This window comes from Bos indicus x Bos taurus, chromosome 18 (assembly GCF_003369695.1).
Source record: "Bos indicus x Bos taurus breed Angus x Brahman F1 hybrid chromosome 18, Bos_hybrid_MaternalHap_v2.0, whole genome shotgun sequence".
Lineage (NCBI taxonomy): Eukaryota > Metazoa > Chordata > Mammalia > Artiodactyla > Bovidae > Bos > Bos indicus x Bos taurus.
This window is the reverse complement of record NC_040093.1, coordinates 44608651-44627548: the sequence shown is the minus strand read 5'-3', so window position 1 is coordinate 44627548 and position 18898 is coordinate 44608651.

Below are 18898 nucleotides of genomic sequence, written 5' to 3'. Positions count from 1 at the left end.
CTGCCTGAGAAGGTGCGCCGGTTTTACATCCAGATAACCGAGTGGCGGGGAGGCGATAAGTCGCAGCATTGGCGCTCGCCTGGGAAGAGCAAATTGGCGCTCGGACCTGGGAAGAGCACAAAACGCAGGCCCAACTGAGTCTGCGCCTCTGAGGACTACCCGAGTGCCTGAACCTGAGCGGCTTGGACCTGGGAGGTGCATGCAGCCCAGGGCCAGCCTCGGATTGTTCCCGGCGGAACAACCTAGAGTCCGAGCAGTGTGGACAGGGAGGCTACACGCGCCGTGAGTGGGGGCAGACCCAGGGTGGCTGAGGCACTGCGAGCCCACGCCAGTGTTATTTGTTTGCAGCATCCCTCCCCACAGCACGACTGAACAAGTAAGCCTAAAAAAAAAAAAAAAAAGTGTCCTCCACCGTGCCCTTTGAGTCAGGGCGGAAACCAGATACTGAAGAGACTAACAAACAGAAGAAGATATAACAGAGGGAAACGCCTTGGAAGCTACAGGCAATAGATCAAAACCCTGTGGTTACTACGGACTACATAGGAAGGGGCCTATAGATCTTGAGAAATATAAATCTGACCAAGGAACTAGCCAAAAATGAACTGAACCCACAACACCCAAAAAAAAAAAAAAAAAAAAAAAGCCCTAGATATATTTTTATTATTTTTACGATCATTCTTTCTTTTTTTTTTAATTAAAAAAAAAATTTTAAGTCCTCTATTGTTCCTTTAATTTTCACTTTTATAACCTATTACTTTGCAAAAAAAAAAAAAGACCCTATTTTTTCTTCTTCAGCAAACTTCATATATATATATTCTATAATTTTTTGACCTTGTTTTTTTTTTGTTGTTGTTCTTGTTTTTGTTTTTTCCTTCTTTTCTTTAACATTGTATTTTTGAAATTCCAAACTCTACTCTAGATTTTTAATTTTCGCTTTTTGGTATATGTTATCAATTTTGTACCTATAGTTTTTTTTTATATAATTTCTGTGACTTTTTTTTTTTTTCCTTTTTTTTTTCTTCTTCTCTGTTTCTTTCTCTTCTTCTTTTATATAACATTGTATATCTGAAATTCCAAACTTTACTCTAGATTTTTAATTTATGCTTTTTGGTATTTGATATCAATTTTGTACCTGTATTTTCTTTATAATTTTTGTGACATTGTTCGTATTTGTTTGTTTGTTTTCTCTCTTTCTTTTCCTTCTTCTTTTCTTTAACATCGTATTTTTGAAATTCCAAACTCTACTCTAGATTTTTAATTTTCGCTTTCTGGTATTAGTTATCAATTTTGTACCTGTACTTTCTTTATAATTTTCGCGACCTTGTTTGTTTTTGTTTGTTCGTTCTTTCTCTCTTTCTTTTCCTTCTTCTTTTCTTTAACATCGTATTTTTGAAATCCCAAACTCTACTCTAGATTTTTAATTTTTGCTTTTATGTATTTGTTACCAATTTTGTACCTTTAAGGACCCAATCTTCAGGACCCATTTTTCACTAGGGAGTGAGATTACTGGCTTGACTGCTCTCTCTCCCTTTGGACCCTCCTTTTTCTCCACCAGGTCGCCTGTGTCTCCTCCCTAACCCCTCTCTACTCTACCCAACTCTGTGAATTTCTGTGTGTTCCAGACGGTGGAGAACACTTAGGGAACTGATTACTGGCTGGATCTGTCTCCCTCCTTTTCATTCCCCCCTTTTATCCTTCTGGCCACCTCTGTTACCTTCCTCCTTCTTCTCTTCTCTGTATAACCCCGTGAACATCTCTGAGTGGTCCAGTTGTGGAGTGCACATAAGGAAGTGACTACTGGCTAGCCCACTCTCTCCACTATTGATTCACCTCACCTCATTTGGGTCACCTCTAACTCCCTCCTCCCTCTTCTCTTCTCCATGTAACCCTGTGAACTTCTCTGAGTGACCCTCACTGTAGAGAAACTTATCATCTTTAATGTAGATGTTTTATCAATGGTGCTGTATTGAAGGAGAAGTTTTGAAACTACTGTAAAAATAAGACCGATAATCGGAAGCAGGAGACTTAAGTCCAAACCCTGACTCCAGGGAACTCCTGACTCCAAGGAACATTCATTGACAGGAGCTCATCAAATGCCTCCATACCGACACTGAAACCAAGCACCACACAAGGGCCAATAAGTTCCAGAGCAAGACATACCAAGCATATTCTCCAGCAACAAAGGAACACAGCCCTGAGCTTCAAGATACAGGCTGCCCAAAGTCACCCCAAAACTATAGACATCTCATAACTCATTACTGGACATTTCATTGCACTCCAGAGAGAAGAAATACAGCTCCACCCACCAGAACACTGACACAAGCTTCCCTAACCAGGAAACCTTGACAAGCCACCTGTACAAACCCACACACAGTGAGGAAACGCCAGATAAAGAGAACTCCACAAACTGCCAGAATACAGAAAGGACACCCCAAACTCAGCAATTTAAACAAGATGAAGAGACAGAGGAATACCCAGCAGATAAAGGAACAGGATAAATGCCCACCAAACCAAACAAAAGAGGAAGAGATAGGGAATCTACCTGATAAAGAATTCCGAATAATGATAGTGAAATTGATCCAAAATCTTGAAACTAAAATGGAATCACAGATAAATAGCCTGGAGACAAGGATTGAGAAGATGCAGGAAAGGTTTAACAAGGACCTAGAAGAAATAAAAAAGAGTCAATATATAATGAATAATGCAATAAGTGAAATTAAAAACACTCTGGAGGCAACAAATAGTAGAATAACAGAGGCAGAAGAGAGGATTAGTGAATTAGAAGATAGAATGGTAGAAATAAATGAATCAGAGAGGATAAAAGAAAAACGAATTAAAAGAAATGAGGACAATCTCAGAGACCTCCAGGACAATATTAAACGCTACAACATTCGAATCATAGGGGTTCCAGAAGAAGAAGACAAAAAGAAAGACCATGAGAAAATACTTGAGGAGATAATAGTGGAAAACTTCCCTAAAATGGGGAAGGAAATAATTACCCAAGTCCAAGAAACCCAGAGAGTACCAAACAGGATAAACCCAAGGAGAAACACCCCAAGACACATACTAATCAAATTAACAAAGATCAAACACAAAGAACAAATATTAAAAGCAGCAAGGGAAAAACAACAAATAACACACAAGGGAATTCCCATAAGGATAACAGCTGATCTTTCAATAGAAACTCTTCAAGCCAGGAGGGAATGGCAAGACATACTTAAAATGATGAAAGAAAATAACCTACAGCCCAGATTATTGTACCCAGCAAGGATCTCATTCAAGTATGAAGGAGAAATCAAAAGCTTTTCAGACAAGCAAAAGCTGAGAGAATTCTGCACCACCAAACCAGCTCTCCAACAAATACTAAAGGATATTCTCTAGACAGGAAACACAAAAACGGTGTATAAACTCGAACCCAAAACAATAAAGTAAATGGCAACGGGAACATACTTATCAGTAATTACCTTAAATGTAAATGGGTTGAATGCCCCAACCAAAAGACAAAGACTGGCTGAATGGATACAAAAACAAGACCCCTACATATGTTGTCTACAAGAGACCCACCTCAAAACAGGGGACACATACAGACTGAAAGTGAAGGGCTGGAAAAAGATTTTCCATGCAAATAGGGACCAAAAGAAAGCAGGAGTAGCAATACTCATATCAGATAAAATAGACTTTAAAACAAAGGCTGTGAAAAGAGACAAAGAAGGTCACTACATAATGATCAAAGGATCAATCCAAGAAGAAGATATAACAATTATAAATATATATGCACCCAACACGGGAGCACCACAGTACGTGAGACAAATGCTAACAAGTATGAAAGGAGAAATTAACAATAACACAATAATAGTGGGAGACTTTAATACCCCACTCACACCTATGGATAGATCAACTAAACAGAAAATTAACAAGGAAACACAAACTTTAAACGATACAATAGACCAGTTAGACCTAATTGATATCTATAGGTCATTTCACCCCAAAACAATGAATTTCACCTTTTTCTCAAGCGCACATGGAACCTTCTCCAGGATAGATCACATCCTGGGCCATAAAGCTAGCCTTGGTAAATTCAAAAAAATAGAAATCATTCCAAGCATTTTTTCTGACCACAATGCAGTAAGATTAGATCTCAATTACAGGAGAAAAATTATTAAAAATTCCAACATATGGAGGCTGAACAACACGCTGCTGAATAACCAACAAATCACAGAAGAAATCAAAAACGAAATCAAAATTTGCATAGAAACGAATGAAAATGAAAACACAACAACCCAAAACCTGTGGGACACGGTAAAAGCAGTCCTAAGGGGAAAGTTCATAGCAATACAGGCACACCTCAAGAAACAAGAAAAAAGTCAAATAAATAACCTAACTCTACACCTAAAGCAACTAGAAAAGGAAGAAATGAAGAACCCCAGGGTTAGTAGAAGGAAAGAAATCTTAAAAATTAGAGCAGAAATAAATGCAAAAGAAACAAAAGAGACCATAGCAAAAATCAACAAAACCAAAAGCTGGTTCTTTGAAAGGATAAATAAAATTGACAAACCATTAGCCAGACTCATCAAGAAACAAAGGGAGAAAAATCAAATCAACAAAATTAGAAACGAAAATGGAGAGATCACAACAGACAACACAGAAATACAAAGGATCATAAGAGACTACTATCAACAATTATATGCCAATAAAATGGACAACGTGGAAGAAATGGACAAATTCTTAGAAAAGTACAACTTTCCAAAACTGGACCAGGAAGAAATAGAAAATCTTAACAGACCCATCACAAGCATGGAAATTGAAACTGTAATCAAAAATCTTCCAGCAAACAAAAGCCCCGGTCCAGACGGCTTCACAGCTGAATTCTACCAAAAATTTAGAGAAGAGCTAACACCTATCCTGCTCAAACTCTTCCAGAAAATTGCAGAGGAAGGTAAACTTCCAAACTCATTCTATGAGGCCACCATCACCCTAATACCAAAACCTGACAAAGATCCCACAAAAAAAGAAAACTACAGGCCAATATCACTGATGAACATAGATGCAAAAATCCTTAACAAAATTCTAGCAATCAGAATCCAACAACACATTAAAAAGATCATACATCACGATCAAGTGGGCTTTATCCCAGGGATGCAAGGATTCTTCAATATCCGCAAATCAATCAATGTAATACACCACATTAACAAATTGAAAAATAAAAACCATATGATTATCTCAATAGATGCAGAGAAAGCCTTTGACAAAATTCAACACCCATTTATGATAAAAACTCTCCAGAAAGCAGGAATAGAAGGAACATACCTCAACATAATAAAAGCTATATATGACAAACCCACTGCAAACATTATCCTCAATGGTGAAAAATTGAAAGCATTTCCTCTAAAGTCAGGAACAAGACAAGGGTGCCCACTTTCACCATTACTATTCAACATAGTTTTGGAAGTTTTGGCCACAGCAATCAGAGCAGAAAAAGAAATAAAAGGAATCCAAATTGGAAAAGAAGAAGTAAAACTCTCACTATTTGCAGATGACATGATCCTCTACATAGAAAACCCTAAAGAGTCCACCAGAAAATTACTAGAAATAATCAATGACTACAGTAAAGTTGCAGGATATAAAATCAACACACAGAAATCCCTTGCATTCCTATACACTAATAATGAGAAAACAGAAAGAGAAATTAAGGAAACAATTCCATTCACCATTGCAACGGAAAGAATAAAATACTTAGGAATATATCTACCTAAAGAAACTAAAGACCTATATATAGAAAACTATAAAACACTGGTGAAAGAAATCAAAGAGGACACTAATAGATGGAGAAATATACCATGTTCATGGATTGGAAGAATCAATATAGTGAAAATGAGTATACTACCCAAAGCAATTTATAGATTCAACGCAATCCCTATCAAGCTACCAACAGTATTCTTCACAGAGCTAGAACAAATAATTTCACAATTTGTATGGAAATACAAAAAACCTCGAATAGCCAAAGCAACCTTGAGAAAGAAGAATGGAACTGGAGGAATCAACCTACCTGACTTCAGGCTCTACTACAAAGCCACAGTTATCAAGACAGTATGGTACTGGCACAAAGACAGAAATATTGATCAATGGAATAAAATAGAAAGCCCAGAGATAAATCCACGCACATATGGACACCTTATCTTCGACAAAGGAGGCAAGAATATACAATGGATTAAAGACAATCTCTTTAACAAGTGGTGCTGGGAAATCTGGTCAACCACTTGTAAAAGAATGAAACTGGACCACTTTCTAACACCATACACAAAAATAAACTCAAAATGGATTAAAGATCTAAACGTAAGACCAGAAACTATAAAACTCCTAGAGGAGAACATAGGCAAAACACTCTCCGACATACATCACAGCAGGATCCTCTATGACCCACCTCCCAGAATATTGGAAATAAAAGCAAAAATAAACAAATGGGACCTAATTAACCTTAAAAGCTTCTGCACATCAAAGGAAACTATTAGCAAGGTGAAAAGACAGCCTTCAGAATGGGAGAAAATAATAGCAAATGAAGCAACCGACAAACAACTAATCTCAAAAATATACAAGCAACTCCTACAGCTCAACTCCAGAAAAATAAACGACCCAATCAAAAAATGGGCCAAAGAACTAAATAGACATTTCTCCAAAAAAGACATACAGATGGCTAACAAACACATGAAAAGATGCTCAACATCACTCATTATCAGAGAAATGCAAATCAAAACCACTATGAGGTACCATTTCACACCAGTCAGAATGGCTGCGATCCAAAAGTCTACAAGCAATAAATGCTGGAGAGGGTGTGGAGAAAAGGGAACCCTCTTACACTGTTGGTGGGAATGCAAACTAGTACAGCCACTATGGAGAACAGTGTGGAGATTCCTTAAAAAACTGGAAATAGAACTGCCTTATGATCCAGCAACCCCACTGCTGGGCATACACACTGAGGAAACCAGAAGGGAAAGAGACACGTGTACCCCAATGTTCATCGCAGCACTGTTTATAATAGCCAAGACATGGAAGCAACCTAGATGTCCATCAGCAGATGAATGGATAAGAAAGCAGTGGTACATATACACAATGGAGTATTACTCAGCCATTAAAAAGAATACATTTGAATCAGTTCTAATGAGGTGGATGAAACTGGAGCCTATTATACAGAGTGAAGTAAGCCAGAAGGAAAAACATAAATACAGTATACTAATGCATATATATGGAATTTAGAAAGATGGTAACAATAACCCGGTGTACGAGACAGCAAAAGAGACACTGATGTATAGAACAGTCTTATGGACTCTGTGGGAGAGGGAGAGGGTGGGAAGATTTGGGAGAATGGCAATGAAACATGTAAAATATCATGTAGGAAACGAGTTGCCAGTCCAGGTTCAATGCACGATGCTGGATGCTTGGGGCTGGTGCACTGGGACGGCCCAGAGGGATGGTATGGGGAGGGAGGAGGGAGGAGGGTTCGGGATGGGGAACACATGTATACCTGTGGTGGATTCATTTTGATATTTGGCAAAACTAATACAATTATGTAAAGTTTAAAAATAAAATAAAATTGGAAGAATAAAAAAAAAAAAAAAAAAAGAAACTGAGGCCAAAAAAGATTAAATAACTTTCCACAATCACACAGCTAGTAAGTGACTGGGCTATAATTTGAAGGTTTGTGTGTTTGACTCCCGAACCCAAGCCTTTATTAATTTGTTGCCCTCATGGTAAGGAGGAAAATATTAGGTCAAAATATAAAATGACTGACACTGTACAATTTTTACTTTACATATGGCAATTTACTGTGTTTTAACCCAATAAAAAAAAGTTTAAAACTAAAAAAAAATAAAAAAATAAAAAATAAAATTATAAGCTTGTAATTGATTTACCCTGTATCCTTTAGGTTATCATGGTTTTATGTTTTCTTCATGTGTCATATTTATAAACACCACAAGCTAGTGTTATTGTTCCTTTAAGCAGTCAATAATCTTTTACATGTATTCATACTTTTTAAGAGCTTTTTGTTCCTTCTTGCAGTTCTGTTCTAACTGCAAACATTTCCCTCAGCCTGAAGAACTTGTTTATCCTTTTACCTTTTGAAGATTGGCATTGTTTCCAGATTTTCCTGCTATGAATGTTTTTTATCTCTGTTGAGACATTTGTTTTCATCTCTCTTGAATAAATATCTGAGAGTGGAATTGCTAGGTTTGATGCTAAGTAAGTATACACATATGTGCTAGGTTGCTTCAGTCGTTTCTGACTCTTTACAAACCTATGGACTGTAGCCCGCCAGGTTTCTCTGTCCATGGGATTCTCCAGGTGAGAATACTGGAGTGGATTGCCATGCTCTCCTCCAGGAGATCTTCCAGACCCAGGGATTGATCCTGGATCTCCTGCATGGGCAGGAGTCTTCTGCGTGGGCAGGCAGGTTCTTTGTCATTTGCGCCACCTGGAAAGTTCAAATAACTATATTTAATTGTATAAGAAAGGACTAAAGTTTTCCAGAATTGCAACATTTTCCCTTTCCACCCACAACGCATGGAAGTTGTATGAGGGAGCCTGTTTCTATTGGCTAATTATTCTCCTGATTATGGATCCCACCTTCCTTCTCCTTTCATGTATCATATTTTTATTATAGGTCAGACATTCATATAAAAGAATTAGAGATATAAGTCAATATTAAGAGAAATTGGGGCTAATCACCTTGACTCAATCAAGAATTAAAAGGAGTGGTGGCTGGATTGTAATTAAGTTAGTTTTAGTCTACCTCTGATTTCAATTGTCTTAAGGGGCCAAAGGCAGAGAAGGCAATGGCACCCCACTCCAGTGTTCTTGCCTGGAGAATCCCAGGGACGGGGAGTCTGGTGGGCTGCCGTCTATGGGGTTGCACAGAGTCCGACACGACTGAAGCGACTTAGCAGCAGCAGCAAGGGTCCAAAGGGCTTCCCAAGTGGTGCCAGTGGTAAAAGAACCTGCCTGCCAATGCAAGAGAAACAAGAGACATGGGTTTGAACTCTGGGCCGGGAAGATCCCCTGGAGCAGGAATGGCAATCCACTCCAGTATTCTTGCCTGGAGAATCCCATGGACAGAGAAGCCCGGTGGGCTACAGTCCTTAGTGTCACGAAGAGTCAGACATGACTGAAGCGATTGTGGGTGATTTCATTTTCCTTTCTTAGCCCAGTCTTCAGGTGTTCTTGCTGTACCATTACTCAACAAAAGTCCAATGGAGGAAAACTCATGGACCCAGAGAAATAATTCCTTGATCCAGCCCACATTTAAAAACTATATTATGTTTAAAAGTGGCTTATTCATTTTAATTTTCCTTCAGTTCTTATCCCTTAATCTGTATTTCAAGGCCCTGATTTTTACTTTATTTCTTCTATTTTTTTTAAGTTGCTTAAAAAAATGTTTGTCAACCAAGACAGGGCCTAAATACATAAATAAATAATGTTAATCTTAAGTTACTGCATTAACTGTGCCACAAAACTGTTTTTAAATATGTTTCTTTAAGGTCTTCAATCTCCTCTAAAAGCCACTGTAGAAGATAATTTTTTTTTCCCCAATCAACCTTGGTTTTTCAAGATCCTCGTTGGCATCTCAAGAGTACTAAAGAACCAAAATACGATTTATTAGTAGAATTGACAATGGATGGGCAATTGCTGGCTACTGAATTGAATTCATTTTCTGAGCCAATCTCTTTAATGAGAAAAATGAAGGAAATGAAATGGGACATTTAAAAACTAATAGAAATCTTGAATATAATAACTACTGACAAAGGCAATTAAGGAACACTTTTAAAAATTTTAATAGAAATAAATGAGAATGTTCAAATGACAGGCACCCAAAGGAAAGAAGGAAATTCACTAAATTTAACTATTGCATTTCTCCTAATTACTTTCCTTAAAGAAAAAATTTCATACTTCTTGAAAAAGTACATAAATAAAGATCCTTGAGTTTTTCAATGAATAAATATGAATTAATATTGCTTCCTGTGTATTTATAACAAAGCTTCCTTTTACCATCAAATAGTCTCATAATGAATTCAGAATCATATGACCATTTTCCATTACATGGAAAAATGGGGAAAAGGCAGACTAGAAAGTTCTTTTCAATTGATTAAGGAGATTTATAAAAGGGAGGCGGGCCACTAATTGAAGCTGTGCCTTCACTTGTCAACCCATATCTCTCAGACACCTCTTTCTATCCACTGTTTTATGCTTCTAGACAGTATATAGGAACACAGCCTATATAGAGACCTATGCAGCCTGATGATACTTATAAAATGTTCAAACATCACATACTGAGAGGGAAAAAATTACTCTAAAACACATCCAGTCTCATTTAAGGGCAAAGAAAGTTTGCCACATATCTCCAGGTATATGCTAGTGTTCTTATACTAGCTAACTAAAAATTTTCCCAGATTTCCATTTCAGAGTAGGAAAACCTAGGGTTGCAGGGGGGTAGGTAGAATATATAGGTAAAAGATCTTGAAAAAGGTCCTCATGAGGGTCTTCATGTTCAATGACCTTTTCATCTTTTTGGGATTCAAATGCAGTAACAGTAATCTCTTTCCTATGCCAAAAATTACTTAATCTATCATCTGCCTATATTAGTAGGCAATCCATTATTACCTCTAAAGACTTACATTTGTTCTTCATGAAAGGTAGTGGCTTATTTGAACATGTTGGAAAGTCAGATAACCTACCTGGGCTGTCATCAATACCCTTGCCACAAGGAAATAGTGTCACTCTTGAACATCCATTCTACACAATCACATACCTACCTTGCAGTCAGACTGTGCAGGATATATGTGTAAACAAAACCCCAAGACCATAGGAGATCTTGCCATGGTGAGTTTGTGCTGGCTTATGAACCTCATGCTGAATTACCCTGGTCTATCAGGCAGGTTCTAGTAACATTGTAATAGGGAGTTGTGTCTATGAGGTAAATATGGCTCTTTCTCCCAGGAAGCTCGATGGTCCCCATGGCAAACACCTCTCTCCTTCCCCACTATAAATTCTTTGAGATGGGCAGTGTCTGTCAGGCCAAAAGGAATCTTGTAGCATTTGCTCCAGGGAGTACCTGGTTATCTTATGCTTATGTAACTACAGCAAGCCTTCAAGAAGAGACTTCTCGTGTCTCTCCGGACAGGTAGTAACTGAAAGTTGCACTTAACAAAAATAATCCCAAGAGTTTGTCCGTACTAGGGCTGGCGACCCTTAGAGAAAAGTGGAAGGAAATTTGCTTCCCTACTCCTCTCGGTGCAGCACACCCATCCCAACAAGGCTTTGTTCTGTGCATTTCTGTCTCAGCCCTCGCTCTCTGTGACTGCATACTCCAGTCAATTCCGTCTGGTTTCCCTGCCTCCCGCTGGTGTAATGCTAGTGCATGGGTAACTCTCCAGTCAAGATCACTGTCCTCAGCTTCAGATGTGTGCACCTAAAAACGCCATGCGCTTGGTTATGTCTGACTCTTTGCAACCCCGTGGACTGTAGCCCACCAGACTCTCCTGTCCATGGGATTCTCCAGGCAAGAACACTGGAGTGGATTGTAGTTTCCTTCTCCAGGGGATCTTCCCAACCCAGGAATCTTCCCACATCTTCTGTGTTCCCTGCATTGCTGAGGATTTGGCAGACACCTAAGCCTTCTAGATACTACCACCTGAATGTCTCACAGACATCTCAAACTCACCACAGAAAAACTCCTCCTGTGTTCTTTATCAGTCCAGGGCATCATGGTTCACCCACTGTTAGAGCCAGACTCCTAGGAGCCATTCTTGATGCTTACCAGTCCTTCATCCTACATCAATTCTATTTTCTAAATATTTCCCAAGCCACCTTCTCATGGTCAGATCACTGCCATTACACTTTCCTAGGTTACCATTCCCTTTCCTTTGGATTACTCCAACAGCCTCTTAGCTAGTTAACAAATTATCTGCTTTGCTTCTCTTTGGTGGTGGTTTAGTCACTAAGCCATGTCTGACTCTTGTGACCCCATGGGCTGTAGCCCGCAAAGCTCTCTGTCCATGGGGTTCTCCAGGCAAGAATACAGGAGTGGGTTGCCATTTCCTCTTGCAGGGGATCCTCCAGACCCAGGAATTGAACCTGGGTCTCCTGCACTGCAGGCAGTTTCTTTACCAACTGAGCTACCAGTCCTTGTCTCTCTTTAACTGATATATTTTTGGCCATTTGCTATGTCTTCTCTTGAGAAATGTTTATTCACATCCCTTGCCCACTTTTAATTAAGTTGTTTCCTTACTACATAGCTGTTTGAATTCTTTGTATATTTTGGATACTAATTCGTTATCAGACGTATGGTTTACAAATCTTTTCTCCCATTTCATAGGTTGTCTTTTCACTCTGTTGATTGTTCCCTTTGCTGTGCAGAAGCTTTTCAGTTTGATGCAATCCCACTTGTCTATTTTTTGCTTTTGTTGCCTGTGCTTCTGGGGTCATATCCAAAAAGTCATTGCCTAGATCAATGTCCAGGCAATTTCTCCTATGTTTTTCTTCTAGTAGTTTTATAGTTTTAGGTCTTACATGTAAGTGTTTCATCCATTTTGAATTCATTTTGGTATAAGGAGTAATGTAAGAAGTCAATTTCACTCTTCTGCAAGTGGATAACCCAGCACTATTGAAGAGATTGTTCTCTCTCCATTATGTGTCCGTGGCTAAATGCATGGATTTATTTCTGGACTGTCTGTATGTTCCATAGGCCTATGTGTCTATTTTTATGCCAGTACTAGGCTCTCTTAATTACTGCAGCTCTGAGGTATATTTCAAAATCAGATAATGTGATGTTTCCAGTTTTGTTATTTTTGCTCAAGATAGCTTTGACTATTTGGAGTCTTTTGTAATTCCACTTGAATTTTAGGACTATTTTTTTTAATGTCTGTGAAAAATGTCTTTTTAATTTTGATAGGGATTGCATTAAATCTGAAGATCACTTTAGGTAGTATAGACATTTTAATACTATTAATTCTTCTAATCCATGAACACAAAATTTCTTTCTGTTTATTTATGCCTTCTTCAGGGCTTCCCTGGTGACTCAGCTTGTAAAGAATTCGCCTGCAATGTAGGAGACCTGGGTTTGATCCCTGATTGGGAAGATCTTCTGGAGAAAGGAAGGGCTACCCACTCCAGTATTCTGGCCTGGAGAATTCCATGGACTGTATAGTCCATGGGTTGCAAAGTGTCGAACATGACTGAGCAACTTTCACTTTCTTTCACTTTCATACCTTCTTCAACTTATTGTATCCATGTTTCATAGTAAAATAGCTTGATATATACATGTGTGTATATATATGTATGCTTCAAGTTAGCACATTTTTATTACTTATGCCTTAATAAATATTTCATTCTATATTTGAGATAATTCAGGCAGCTCCCAGGTATGCAGTGGATCCCTATTGCACCAGGACTCAGCTCCAGATATGTCTCAAGAGAATAATTCTACAAAGGCTCAGAATTGCTTGGGCTTGATTCTAATATAATGTGTGTGTCTCTAACCCCTGACGTGTGACATACTCATGTACTTATCTGGTAGATTCAAAATAAACAATAATGGTGAATATAAAGATGAGGAATCTGAGTTACTTCAATCCTGTCATTTTCTGTTTAAAATAGTGACACGATACAAAGAGCTAGGTATAATTTTTTTTCTTGGGTAAAAGTAATGTTTAATCCATATGAAAACTATTTTACTGAACTGAAATAATATCTTTTAAATTGAAATATATTCTTTTAAAATTGCTTATTATTTGTTCCAAAGCTAAAGGACAAATCAAAATATAGCAATTACTGTAACATCATTCACTATTACATAATTGTTACTGAAAATAACTTTGTTGTATAGACAAGGGATTTTTTAAGTGATCTGCTTCATAATTTTAAAGACATCAGGCATGTTACTAAATATGAGAGTTATACTTATAATTACTTGAAGACATTTGACTGCTTGCTGTGTATCTGACACTACATGCTTTGAATCCATTAAATCATTTATTTCATATAATAACTTTGCAAAGTAATAAATTTATTATTGTTATTATTCCCATTTACACCTGAGGACACCAAGTCCTAAAGATGGTGAGAAGTGAAGATGGAGTGAGAACCCAGATGCCCGGATTCCAGAGCTGTGCTATTAGCCACAGGGCTGTGCTGCTTCTCAATCCCTCACCCACTAAATAACTATCACAAGCACCATTTATGTGCTGAGGACTTTACACCCATTATCTCATTTAATCCTTTAATCCTTACTACAACCCTATGGAGTAGTTACATTATTCGTGTATTACAGATTTAGGAAGTGAGATTCCGAGCATTTCAGTAACTCACCTAAGATCGAAGTAGTGTAAGTGTCAGAAAGGCCATTTTTATCCTGCCTTGTTTGGCTCCAGAACCCTTTCTCTTCCCATTGTTCCTTCCATTTGTTGTATCAAAAAAGGAGGGTGGGATTCTGAATTGCTAGAAAGGGTTTCCAGACCAGTGATTGCAGTCTCTGCTGGAAGGACAGTGTTTGCCTATTAACCGTGAGCTGGGATTCCTGCCCCATGGCCATTCGAGAAGGAAAGAGGAGGGGACACATCTTGTAAGTAAAAGGGGTTAGAAGGTCTTCAGGTTAGAGAAGCCCAGGGGTTAGTTCTGCAGAGGGAAACTGAGCTTAAAATGCAACACGTGGACCAAAGAGTAAGAATTTTCTTGATTTGTCAGAGACAAAGCTCTGCTGAAGGAGAGACCAAGAGCTACAGCTGTGTTGGGTAGGCATGGCTGATCAAGGAGCACCAACAAGATCCATCTCTCTTTTTCATCTATTGAGTTTAGCCTTGGGCAGGGCCTCCTAAGGGCTTCCCTGGTGGTTCAGCAATAAAGGATCTGCTTGCCAATGCAGGAGATGAGGGTTCAATTCCTGGGTCAGGAAGATCCCAGGGAGAAGGGAATGGTGACCAACTCTAGTAGTCTCACCTGGAACATTCCATGGGCAGAGGAGCCTGGTGGGCTACAGTCCATGACATCGCAAAAAGTCAAACATGACAACGACTAGGCCACCTCAACAACCAACAACAGAGCCACTGTGGTGACTGTAAGGATGGCCTTCTACAGGTCCCAGCTGCTAGCCCAACAGCTACAGAACCCCAGCAAAAAGAATACTTTCCCAGGATGCCAGCCAAATTACCAAGGATAGCACTGAATGCCCCAGCTTGGGTCACATGCCTATGCCTGAAATAATCAGGGAAGAGGACATGAAAACTCTCCAATGTCAAGTCTGAATTATGTGCCCACTCCTGTGACCAAGTGAAGAGTCAGCCCATCTGAATCACATGAATTAAAGTGGGAATCTAAAAAAATCAGTACAGATGAACCTAGTTCCAGGTCAGGAACAGAGATACAGATGTAGAGAATGGAGGTGTGGACACAGCGAGGGGAAGAGGAGGCTGAGGTGAACTGGAACATTAGGTTTGACACATGTATACTAACTACCAAGATTCCCAGGTGGTTCAATGGTAAAGCATCCACCTGTTAAGCAGGAGACGAGAGTTCAGTCCCTGGGTGGGGAAGATCGCTTGGAGAAGGAAATGGCAATCCACTCTAGTAGTCTTGCCTGGAAAATTCCCTGGACAGAGGAGCCTGGAGGGCTACGGTCCAAGGGGTCACAAAGAGGCGAACATGACAGAGTGACTACACAATAACAGCAGTATACACTACCATGTCTAAAATGCATAGCTACCGGGAACCTATGGTACAGTACAGGGAGTTCAGCTGGGTGCTGTGATGACCTAGATGGATGGGATGGGGGTAGGGTGAGAGGGAGGCTCAAGAGGGAGGGGTGAATGTATACGTATAGCGGATTCACTTCGCTTTACAGCAGAAACAAACCCAACATTGTAAAGCAACTATACTCCAATAAATTAAAACATTCTGCTGTTTCCAGAAAAAAAAAAGAAATGAAACAGGTGCAGACGAAAAAACAACCCAAACCGCTATTTACCTTAATGGTCATTTGAATTGCCAGATGTACCAATTCTTTCTTCATCTTCCCCTGACTTGTCCTTCTGGCCATATGTCACCCTGTTGACCATCTTGTAGTCACTTCTTACTCACAACTTAATCTTGGGATCCTACCAGCCATTAAAAAACAATGTAGGTGTCCATCCAGTAGCTAGACTTGGGTCAGTCTTCCAAGTCACACAGCTGTTTATTAATCCAAAAGCCTCAGCCTCTTCTTCTAATACTGTACAACAGAAGTCACTCACATGTGAACACATTTCCCATGGGGATTATGACTGAATTAGCCATAGTTGTAAAGTCACTCCTCCTCTTACCAAAGTATACTAAAAGCAACATTAACACAGGCGTAACATTGATTCTTCTTTCACTTATTTTTTCAAGACATTTGAAGATTTTGGTTCATAATTATTTGTCATTTTGCAAGACATATTCCAAACCAATCATGAACCAGGATTTCTAGGTAACGAGGTCACAGTCTTTAATCATCTTGTCATTCCACCCACAGTCTTCATCTGTACCATTTCTTTGATCATGGAATCATATCCTGGCTTGCCTTTGTGTTCGTGTGTTTGTCTTATGTAACTATTCCAAGGGTTGTAAAGACAGATGCCTACTGAAGCAAGGCAAATGAGGCTGGATTAAGAGTGGTGGGAACTGTGATGAACTGGAGAGTGCATTTTTCAATAAAAGGAAGTAGCCACCACTCAAGTCCAGCTGGTTGCTGCCATGACAGTGTGGCATCTGTGTTTCTAAGTCCTCTGATATTTTCCAAGAGAAGCCTGAATTCTCAGTTTTCAAGTGAAAACATCCCCATTTCTAAATGTTGGCAACTAAATCCAATTTTAGTTTTTATTTTAGATGTTTATTTATTTATGGTAAGACACTATATGGCAAACAAATTACATCTGCTGGCCACACCTACCATTTTGCAACCTTTAATCTCTACACTTGCTCCTCATTAAGAGTGTTCACGCCTGGGAAGGTAGGGGACTATGTATTTTTCTGCAAAACTTACAGCACTTGTCAGAGGATGGAGCTCATGGAAAACAGTCAATAAAAAAAGAGAAATAAAATAAGGCTTTACCGACAAATGTTAGGAACACAATGAATGTGACAACAGCAATTGCACAGGGCATTATATCCATTTGGATTTGTTTTCAAGGATGTCAAATGACCTCACCAAAACATTCTGTTAACCAAAGTTTCTGATTCCGAGGAAGCTGCCTTTCCAAACATAATGAGTTCATTTAAATAAAAGTCACACGAACAGCCCCTGCAATGCAGAGAAGATGTCACAAGACTTTGCAGGCTCTAATCAAAACCCCTCACCCCACAAAACTACTTATGGCATCCACAACATTTTTCTCCCAGCCTTCTCTCATTTTCTATAGAAAGCCCTTCATCTGTACACAGTACATACCAGTGAGATTTACATATGATTTTAGCAAATCTCTGAAGCTATTCTGTTGCTGAGTTTTATATGTCAAAGGCATGTTCAAGGAGAGAAGTGTCTTCAGCCAGCCACAGAGAAGGAAACCCCACATGGCTTTGGTCTCTGAGTCCACATCTGAAAAGGGTGAGGTGATGATTTGTTTAGGCAGCAAAGGCTTTGAATGTTCATTGATCAAGCATTATTTGAGAATCACTTAAATGGAAATGGTATATAAAATCAACATTTCATTGATCCATTTGCTTTACGAGCTAAGGACTGGTGGGACCAGAGAGTAATACGAACTGAAATCTAAAGTCAAACTTACCCCAGCTGCCTGCTCCGTGTCCACCTTCAGCTTTAGAATTCAAATGGGCACAACTCATATATGAATGTTTGTTTGAGGGTGGCTGTGAAGTGGCAACAAGATCTTTGGTTGAGGGAAAGCCGCCTCCTTCTTTTTCCACTGTTCCAATTCTCTGCTCTCTGGTCTGCTGAACACGATGCTTCTGCATCTTGCATTTGATGAAGTACCCTGCTGGCTCAGATGGTACAGAATCTGCCTGCAACGCATGAGTCCTGGGTTCAGTCCCTGGGTTGGGAAAATCCCCTGGAGAAGGGAGTGGCTACCCACTCCAGTATTCTTGGCTGGAGAATTTCATGGACAGAGGAGCCTGGCAGGCTACAGTTCATGGGGTCACAAAGAGTCTGTATGCTCCTGAGCAAACAGCACTTTCATTCTCACCAGCACGCTGAACAAGCTAGGGTGGGGGAAGGGGGGCTTGATGGACAGCACCACTATAGCTGGTGGTAAATTGTTATTAAGTCCATGGATGAAGAAGGAGAAAAGAAAGTCAGAATGTGCCAAGGAGAAGGTTCGTTCTTAGGATATGACAGCAGCAAAGACATGATCATCATTTTCTCCTGAGTGACTTACTCTTAGGCATTGCTTATATTATACTCTGCCATTTGATTATCAAATCAACCTGAGAATTACTCTTTTTTTTTTGTTTTACTGGTGAAAAGTTGTCTCAGAGAACATAAATGATGATGATGGAATCATTGAGTTGCAGAAATCTTTAGATATCCTTCATCTTATCCCATTTTTATAGATGTGGAAACTGAGACCCAAAGAGAATAAATGGTGTGTCTGAGCCCAGTGGGTATTTACTAGCAGACCAGATGAGAACCCAGGTTTTCCAACCTGTAGCTCCTCAGTCTTACTAAGCAACCGTGAAGCTGCCGAAACGAGCTTTCTTTACCTTCCCTGGTGCCAACAGTACTCAGGACTGTGTCCTACAAATTAATCATTCCATCACCCTAAATCTACAGGCTTAAAGGTAAAAGTTAGAGACAGCAAAGGTTGGTTAAGAGTTCTTTAAAGTCTTACCAAAAGGAAATAAATTGTGAAAGGAAAGGCAACGTAAATCAGCCACATGCCTT